At 46.8% G+C, this 9,024-nt stretch overlaps 1 protein-coding gene across 3 annotated transcripts in view; it reads right to left on the reverse strand.

The window, feature by feature from the left end:
- HCLS1 (hematopoietic cell-specific Lyn substrate 1) overlaps positions 1 to 3,476 on the reverse strand; it is a 49,093-nt gene extending 45,617 nt beyond the window's left edge. Inside the window, exon 1 of one of the 3 annotated variants that reach the window (XM_037889520.2) lies at positions 3,289 to 3,476. The gene's annotated coding sequence lies outside the window, so the exon portion shown is untranslated. Of the gene's footprint in view, positions 1 to 2,008; positions 2,051 to 3,288 lie in introns of those variants that run through there. The other 2 variants (XM_043522113.1, XM_043522107.1) reach the window with 2 other exon arrangements.
- Positions 3,477 to 9,024: the final 5,548 nt, after the last annotated feature.

A 9,024-nucleotide genomic window follows, 5' to 3' on the forward strand; every position in this document is an offset into this window, starting at 1 on the left:
TGCTTCACCACTCTTTCAGTGAAATAGTGTTTCCTAATATCCAACCTAGACCTCCCCCACTGCAACTTGAGACCATTGCTCCTTGTTCTGTCATCTGCCACCACTGAGAACAGCCGAGCTCCATCCTCTTTGGAAACCCCCTTAGGGTAGTTGAAGGCTGCTATCAAATCCCCCCTCACTCTTCTCTTCTGCAGACTGAACAAGCCCAGTTCCCTCAGCCTCTCCTCGTAAGTCATGCGCCCCAGCCCCGATAATTTTCGTTGCCCTCCACTGGACAGTCTCCAATTTGTCCACATCCTTTCTGTAGTGGGGGCCCAAAACTGGATGCAATACTCCAGATGTGGGCTCACCAATGCCGAATAGAGGGGAACGATCACGTCCCTCGATCTGCTAGCAATGCTCCTACTAATGCAGCCCAATATGCCATTAGCCTTCTTGGCAACAGGGGCACACTGCTGACTCATATCCAGCTTCTCATCCACTGTAATCCCTAGATCCTTTTCTGCAGAACTGCTGCTTAGCCAGTCGGTCCCCTGCCTGTAGCAGTGCATGGGATTCTTCCATCCTAAGTGCAGGACTCTGCACTTGTCCTTGTTGAACCTCATCAGATTTCTTTTGGCCTAATCCTCCAATTTGTCTAGGTCTCTCTGGACCTTATCCCTCCAGCATATCTACCTCTCCCCACAGCTTAGTGTCATTTGCGAATTTGCTGAGGATGCAGTCCATCCCATCATCCAGATCATTAATAAAGCTGTTGAACAAAACCGGCCCCAGGACCAACCCCTGGGGCATTCCGCTCGATACCGGCTGCCAACTAGACATCGAAGTCTAGCCAGCTTTCTATCCACCTTATAGTCCATTCATCCAATCTATGCTTTTTTAACTTGTTGGCAAGCCCATATCCAAAGCTTTGCTAAAGTAAAGATATATCATGTCCACCACTTTCCCCATATCCACAGAGCCAGTTATCTCATCATAGAAGGCAATCAGATCCAGCAGGTTGCACATCATGCAAGTGAAGCACCTTACAGCTACCTCTGCAGAATGGATACAAGGGAATTTGTTAAGATCAAAATCACTTTGGGGAAGAAACTGGAATAGTGTTTGGGGTCTGCTATACATGCAGGAGGCTGGGGGTGGGGGGTGGGAGGAGGAGCGAGGGCACGGCAGGCTCAGGGGAGGGGGCAAGAAGGGGTGGAGTGGGGGCAGGGCCTGGGGCAGAGCCAGGGGCTGAGCAGTGAGCACCCCCGGCACATTGGAAAGTTGGCGCCTGTAGCTCCAGCCCCGGAGTCGCTGCCTATTCAAGGAGCCGCACATTAACTTCTGAAGAGCCGCGTGTGGCTCCGGAGCCCCAGGCTGGCCACCCCTGTGGTGGAGCTTCGGTTCATACTCAGTTCACTGTATTAGCTAAAGAGGTGCATTCTGCACTTTCCCATGGACCTAACTGAAAGGGTAAGTTAGCCATCACCGCAGAATGAGTTTGACACCCCTGCTATACACAGTGCTCCCACACTGACAGAAGTAGCAGCAAATGCAGGCAGAATAATTGTCTCATCTGTCAGGGAGTTCAGCTTGTCTAACATGGCTTCTCTATTTGTGCCTTTTGCCAATTGCCTGTATTCGTTGGTGGCTATTGTTTTTGTTTCTACCAAAATATGTTTTATTTGTCTTTGAGTTTCAAAAAGAAAGATGTAACTAGCGATGGCAGTCAGGGACTACACACCCTAGCCCTGAGACAGGCTTTATAACCTGTGTATGGGGAGGTCTGCGGCTGTACGGTTTGTATGTGCTGAGAAGACAGGAAGCCCAGCTTGGAGGACGTGCTGGGCCCAGGAAGTGGGGAAGAGGAAGTTGAATGCTATTTCAGTGTAAAACTTAAAAAATTCTGCCCTTATATTTAAAGGAGACACATTCCTTATTTAGAGACAAAACTGTTCAGACCACTAAATCTCCCCACAACATGGTCCCAGATGTCTAAGATCAGCCACTAAAAGAGCTAGCGTCTCACCTCAGAACTCCTTCCCCGCGTTTCTTGCTGCTGCTTGAAAAAAGAATCAGTGTTTATATAAAACCAAGCAATAGAGATCGAAAGGCTGGTTTCCGGTGGCTCCAGTCGGACTGTCAGGGGCGGTGCCAGCTCACTCACCTTGTCCACATCTTGTGCCACTCTCTGACGTAGACTGATCGTCCCAAGCAGATGCCTTCCCCCCCCCCATTTATTATTTTCTGAGTCTTTTCTGCCCCTCAGCCAGAGCTGACAGCTCCTCAGGGCTGAGGTCCGAGGACTGGGAGCTCACGCTGCTGCTCTGAGCCACCTCTTTGCGAAGGGCCTGGCTTCTGGCCCCCCTTCCTCACCTCCAGGGGTGGACCCAAGTGTCTGAAAAGTCAGGCAGAGGCCACTAACCCCGAACCGGCAACATCTGGCCGGTAAAGACTTTAAATTAAAAATAGGGTGGGGTGGGGGTGGGTGAATGTACAAATGAATAAACCAGAGTCCATCCTGGCGCGTTGCTCTGAGCTTGTCGCTGTCACATGAGGCTCTTGGGACAATCAGAGACAGGAGTCTGAGGAGCGAGAGATCAGAGACTGACAATGCAGGGACAAGGTCTCTGTGTGGCCTGCACAAGACTGCTCACATTTGGACACGAAAGCACTGATGACTAGGCTAACCCAGGGCTCCTTGGCATGACTGTTTTTGCAGCCTAGCCAAGGCCTCAGCTTAGCACAGTGGCTCTCAACCAGGTGTATGCAAGACAAATCAGACTCCTGAAAGGGGTACAGTCATCTAGAAAGGTTGAGAGCCACTGGCTTAGCAGGCCATCTTTTTAACCAGTTATAACAGTTTGACGACCTTTATACTGACCTGGCCAGACACACCATTCTAGAGTGGGTCTCTTTACAAACCATGGCCTGTACTACCATACAGGATTAGGATAGCCCCTACACTGAGACTGGGCAACACCACAGTGAGTTTAATTTGTCCCCATTTTAATTATCCCTAATGTATCTATAGCCCAGACCAGCCACAAGTATAAACACCTGCTTGCGTGAAGTTCTGAGACTTGGTTAGCCTGATTTAGATGGGGGCGTCCGTCGTTTGGACCCTGAAAAATTACAACAGCTCCCAGAGAGCAAAGCCTGCATTTGAGAAGTAACTGCCAAGAGGTGCAGAGTAGACTTTGGCCTGATCAGGGAAGAATTTCCCACTCCCATCCCTGAAGGCCATGGAGCCTCAACATTTTTTGGTAACTTTCCTTCGATAAATGCCACTTCTACGCTGGTACTTACCTTGGAGGAGGTGCGTCCCGCTTGCTCCTTTCTGCCCAGCTACCTGATTTCCGGCTGCTGCTATGAGACTGCAGAGCTCTGTGACGGTTCCTGTTTTAACTTCAGCTAACTGCACTTCCTGCAGTCCAGCCCTCTGCGCAGCTTCTGAGTGGAATAAGTCAGTGCTGCGTGTAAGCAGAGTCAGGATGAGCTCCACCCTGACACCTGGTGGTGAGGTGTGGCAAGTTGTGGAAAAGAACTTCAGGGGCTGATCTCATTTGCATAGGCACACCCACCCCACCTAGAATGAGGCCATAGCTGTCCAAATGGTCACTTTGGTTGCTGTGGGATCCCCAGTGTCTCTGTTATTGGGGCAGGAAGAATAAATTGTTATTACCCTGATTATGGGAACTGTGCTTGGAACTGTACTGGGCCTTTTGTTATGATGGAGGGACTCGCCATCAACTAAGTAGCACTCGCTAGGCAAGGGACATGGGTTCCAAAACTCTGTGAATTGAGAGAGGTTGGGGGTAGGTATTTATACTTGGTGGTATGTGCCCCCGGTGAGGGCCTTGCATGCTAATTGCACTTCCTCCTCTCTCCACTGTGGAATATCAGAGCTAATGTTGATTGCATTAGTCTAGTTACAGGCTGCTGAGCTGAATTCACTTTGGGCTAATGGTGCACCAGCGCTAAGGCTCCCCTACTACAAGCTGAAATCACAAAAGAGCCAAAAACTGACTAAGAGCTGAAATCACTGAGTGTTGTGTTAAGTAGTGGGGGAGCCTGAAGATATATTGTGGAGCAGTTTGTGGGACGGCAGGAGCGGCTTGTGGACTGGCTGGTGGAGCAGTTCATGGGACGGCAGGAGCTGCTTGTGGGATGCGGAGCTGAGCGGAGCAGTTTGTGGACTGGCTGGTGGAGCGGAGCGAAGCCCTGTGGAGCTGTGGGGTAGTCAACTTCAGATCTTGTAAGGTGCCCCTTACCTCTTCTCCCCCCCCCCCGCCCCCATCTCTACCCAGGTTGGGAGGTAAAACTCTGCAGATAAACTTTTGAACTCTGGGGCTGCCCTGACCAGGGACAGAGACTTCTGGGCCATTGGACTTTTGGGACTTTGGGTGATTTCGGGTTGCTGGACTCAACAACCCAAGGGAAAGGACACGCCCCAATTTGCTTTGGATGGGTTTTTGCTCATGGGTTATGTTATGAATCCTGTTCATGGTGTTTCCCCAACATAATGCCACATTGTTTATCTCTGTTATTAAAAGACTTTTTGCTACACTCAGACTCCATGCTTGCGAGAGGGGAAGTATTGCCTCTTGGAGGCGCCCAACGGGGGTGGTATATATTTGTCCCAGGTCACTGGCTGGGGGTTCGAGCTGGTTTTGCATTGTGTTATTGGAATGGAACCCCTAGATACTGAACCCGGCCCTTGTTGCTGCCAACTCTGATGGGCAGAAGGGTTACATGCGCACACAAAGTCCAGGAAGAAAACATGGTACTAAAAGCATCAGGGAGACACAGAATCAGCCATATCTATTCTCTCAGGAACTGTCAGGCACTGGGATGGTACTCTGCCTAAGCCAATAGGAGTTGATGGGGCACATTTAAGTTAGTCAGTAATAGCCTGTGAACTCCCCAGGACAGGGACCACATTTGATTTTGCTCCAGAAAGTGCCACATACTTCTGTTGTGTTGTCAAAATGTTAATGACTCAAGCCCCTAGAACTGGCTCTGCTAAGTCAAGTGAGCAGCTGAGATATCAAACCTCTGCTTACAGGAGCTGTTGGAGAATTGGGAGTTTAGGTGCCTTAAAGGACATTTCCAAAAAGTTCTTGCCAAGTCAGAGTGCAACAGTAGAATAGGTTGGTCAAGGAGGATGGAAAGGAACCACTTGATGATCTCCAGGAACTTTGATCCTTAATAATAAATAATAATTTGTATTATTGTAGCCCCTAGGTGTGCTAGTCATGGATCAGGACCCCATTGTTCTTGGTGCTGTACAAATACAGTACAAAAAGACAGTCCCTGCCCCAAGCATCTTACACTCTAAAACAAGGGAGAAAAAATGGATAGACAGATGGATGGAGTACAAATGAACAATGCGACAATACTGCTCAGCATGATGGACAGGGTAGGAAAGGTTGGAAAAGGGATCTGAAGGGGGATAACATGGGAGCTTTCCAGATGTTTACGAGATGTGCTCCCAAGCACGTGGGGCAGCATGAGAGAGAGAGCACAAAGTTGTTTGAAAATGTGACAAGTGGGTGATGGAGGCTGACATCATGGGCTGATCAGAGGCAAGCCGTAACTGCCTGCTAAGCAAATGAGAGCTGACAGGCAGCATGCAGATTGACTTGGAAGGGCCATGAAAGTGAGACAAGCAACTGATGTTTGATGCAGTAGAGAAGGGGGAGCCAAGAGGGATTCAAAGAGAAGGAGGACATGGTCAAAGCAAAGGGCTAGGGTTATGCTGTCTTCCCCAGCTCCTAACCATTCAGAATGGTGCTGCAAAGATAATTTTCTGATCCACAGCTCTAGTGGAATGTGAGCTGAATGAAGCAGGCATGGGAACTGTTGCTAGCGCACAACACTAATGCATGAAATAATACATGCGCCACGGGGAAACATTCTGGGAAGAAAAACATATGCCCCATATTATTCTTGGAATACATGATCAGTCCAGACATTTTACAAAACTCTTAGTTCTGTCCCAATAATAAGTGAGAGTCCTTCTGGCATCCAGTGTATAGAGTACAGATTCGCCTTTATTTTAATGCAGTTGGAGGGGAAAGGGGGTGTAAATTAATAGACTGATTAACATGGAAATCAGACACCACCTTAAGTAAGAAGCGAGGATCAGGTCTGAGAACTACCTTGATCTTATGAAATGAAGTCAACGGTGGCTCATAGGAAAGGGCATACTGGGTCAGACCAAAGGTCCATCTAGCCCAGTATCCTGCCTTCTTTACAGTGGCCAATGCCAGGTACCCCAGAGGGAATGAACAGAACAGGGAATCATCAAGTGATCATTCCCCTGTCGCCCATTCCCAGCTTCTGGCAAACAGAGGCTAGGGACACCATCCCTGCTCATCCTGGCTAACAGCCATTGATGGACCTAGCCTTCATGAACTTGCCGAGTTCTTTTTTGAATGCTGTTATCGTCTTGGCCTTCACAACATTCTCTGGTAAGGAGTTCCACCGGTTGACTGTGCGTTGTGTGAAGAAATACTTCCTTTTGTTTGTTTCAAACCTGCTGCCTATTAATTTCATTTGGTGACCTCCCCTAGTTCTTGTGTTATGAGAAGGAGTAAATAAATTTACTTTCTCCACACCAGTCATGATTTTACAGACCTCTATCATATCCCCCCTTAGTCGTCTCTTTTCCAAGATGAAAAGTCCCTGTCTTATTAATCTGTCCTCATACGGAAGCCATTCCATACCCCTAATCTTTTTTGTTGCCGTTTTCTGAACCTTTTCCAATTCCAATATATCTTTTTTGAGATGGAGTGACCACAACTGCACTCAGTAATCAAGATGTGGGTGTACCATGGGCTCAGCCATAAGTGCATTCAGTTCACTCTCCTGGCTGACATAATGGCAATAATGAAAGCCATTTTCAAGGATAAACAATATGATGAACACTCATGGAAAAGTTCAAACAGAGATTTCACCAACATGGTTAAGACAAAATTGAAGGGACAGGGTCTCTAATAGGAGGATGAACATTTCACAGACCTGCTAGAAACTTTTCAACTGAAGCATGAACAAGCAGCAATCTACCATCAACTAGAGTCTGATATGCAAAAATGGCTGCCAAATAAACTTTTAACAATGAGTTAGCTAAACTTTGATTCTTGAAATCAGTGGTTCTCAACTTTTCCAGACAACTGTACCCCTTTTCAAAGGCTGATTTGTCTTGTGTGCCCCAAGTTTTGCCTCACTTAAAACTACTTGCTTACAAAAATCAGACACAAAAACACCAGTGTGTCAACATGCGCTATTACTGAAAAATTGCTTACATTCTCATTTTTACCATATAATTATAAAATAAAATCAATTGGAATATAAATATTGTACTTACATTTCAGTGTGATACTTGAGCCTGTTTTTAACTTGTGAGCTTTGTCATTTGGTGGCTGGAGAGTGGTGGCTGTTGGCTGTGATGTTCATGTTGTTTGTGGCATGAGAGGATAATTTTTTTTAATCCCGCCCCTGTCCCTCCCCGCAATAACCACTCCCACCCACTCCTGCATTGTTTGTTGATTGTTTTATCCCACTCCCACTATTATGGCATTGGGTCCCCCAGGACCGATGGGATCCCAGTCCCACTGGAGGGCTCTACAGCCTATTGTAAAACTAGGCAAATCTCTAGATGAGTTGACGTACCCCCCCGGAAGACCTCTGGTACCCCTGGTTGAGAACCACTTATCTAGTCTAACATCCTGCCCAGCTGCAGGCTTTGTTTCATCTAAACCATCCCAGAAATGTGGCTCTCCAGCCTCCTTTTGAAAACCTCCAGTGAAGGCACTTGCGTGACTTAAGTAGGCAGTTTGTTCCATTGTCCTGCTGTTCTTACAGTTAGGAAGTTTTTTCTGAGATTTAACCTAAATCTGCTATGCTGTAATTTGCCTCTTGCCCTGCCCTCTGTTGCAAGAGACAACAACTTTTCTCCATCTTTTTATGGCAGGCTTTCAAGTATTTGAATACCATATCATGTACCCCTTAATTTCTTCTTTTTGAAACAAAACATACCCAGTTCCTTCAGCCTTTGCTCACATGGCTTGCATTCCAACCCTTTGATCATCTTTGTCACTCACCTCTGAATCCTCGCCAGTTTTTCTACATCCTTTCTATACACTGGTGACCAAAGTGGACACAGTACTCCAGCTGAGACCTAACCAGCACAGAGTAGAGCTGTACTATCACCTCCTGTGACTAGCATGCTATGCCTCTGTTAATGCAACCTAAAATTGCATTTGCTTTTTTAGCAACAGCACCGTTGACACTTTGAGGTTATAATCCATCACAACTCCCAGATCCTTCTCAGCAGTGCTGCTACCAAGGCAGTTATCCCGCATTCTGTGTTTGTGCCTTTGGTTTTTCTTCCCTAAGTGTAGCACCTTTTACATTTGTCTTTGTTGAATTTCACTTTGCTGTCTATAGCTTAATTTATCAAGATCTCCTGGAATTTTAGCTCTATCATCCAAAGTGTTTGCAATCCCCCTAGCTTTGTGTCATCTGAAAATTTGATCAGCATACTCTCTATACCTACATCCAGGTCATTAATAAAGATGTTAAACACCACCAGACCCAGAACAAATCCCTCTGGAACCCCACGTAAGACCTACTTCCATTCTGACGTCATTTCATTAATAGTTACTCTTTATTTGCAGTTGTTTAACCAATTATGTATCCACTTAACGGTAGTTCTGCAAAGCCCGCATTTCTCCAGCTTACCTATTAGAATGTCATGTAGGGCTAAAAGAAAAGGAGTACTTGTGGCACCTTAGAGACTAACCAATTTATTTGAGCATGAGCTTTCGTGAGCTACAGCTCACTTCATCGGATGCAACTGTATCTCACGAAAGCTCATGCTCAAATAAATTGGTTAGTCTCTAAGGTGCCACAAGTACTCCTTTTCTTTTTGCAAATACAGACTAACACGGCTGTTACTCTGAAACCTGTCATGTAGGGCTGTGTCACAAACTTTGCTAAAGTACAGGTGCATTATGTCAATCACATTCCCCCATCTAC

The sequence above is a fragment of the Chelonia mydas genome, chromosome 1, assembly GCF_015237465.2.
Source record: "Chelonia mydas isolate rCheMyd1 chromosome 1, rCheMyd1.pri.v2, whole genome shotgun sequence".
Classification (NCBI taxonomy): Eukaryota; Metazoa; Chordata; order Testudines; family Cheloniidae; genus Chelonia; species Chelonia mydas.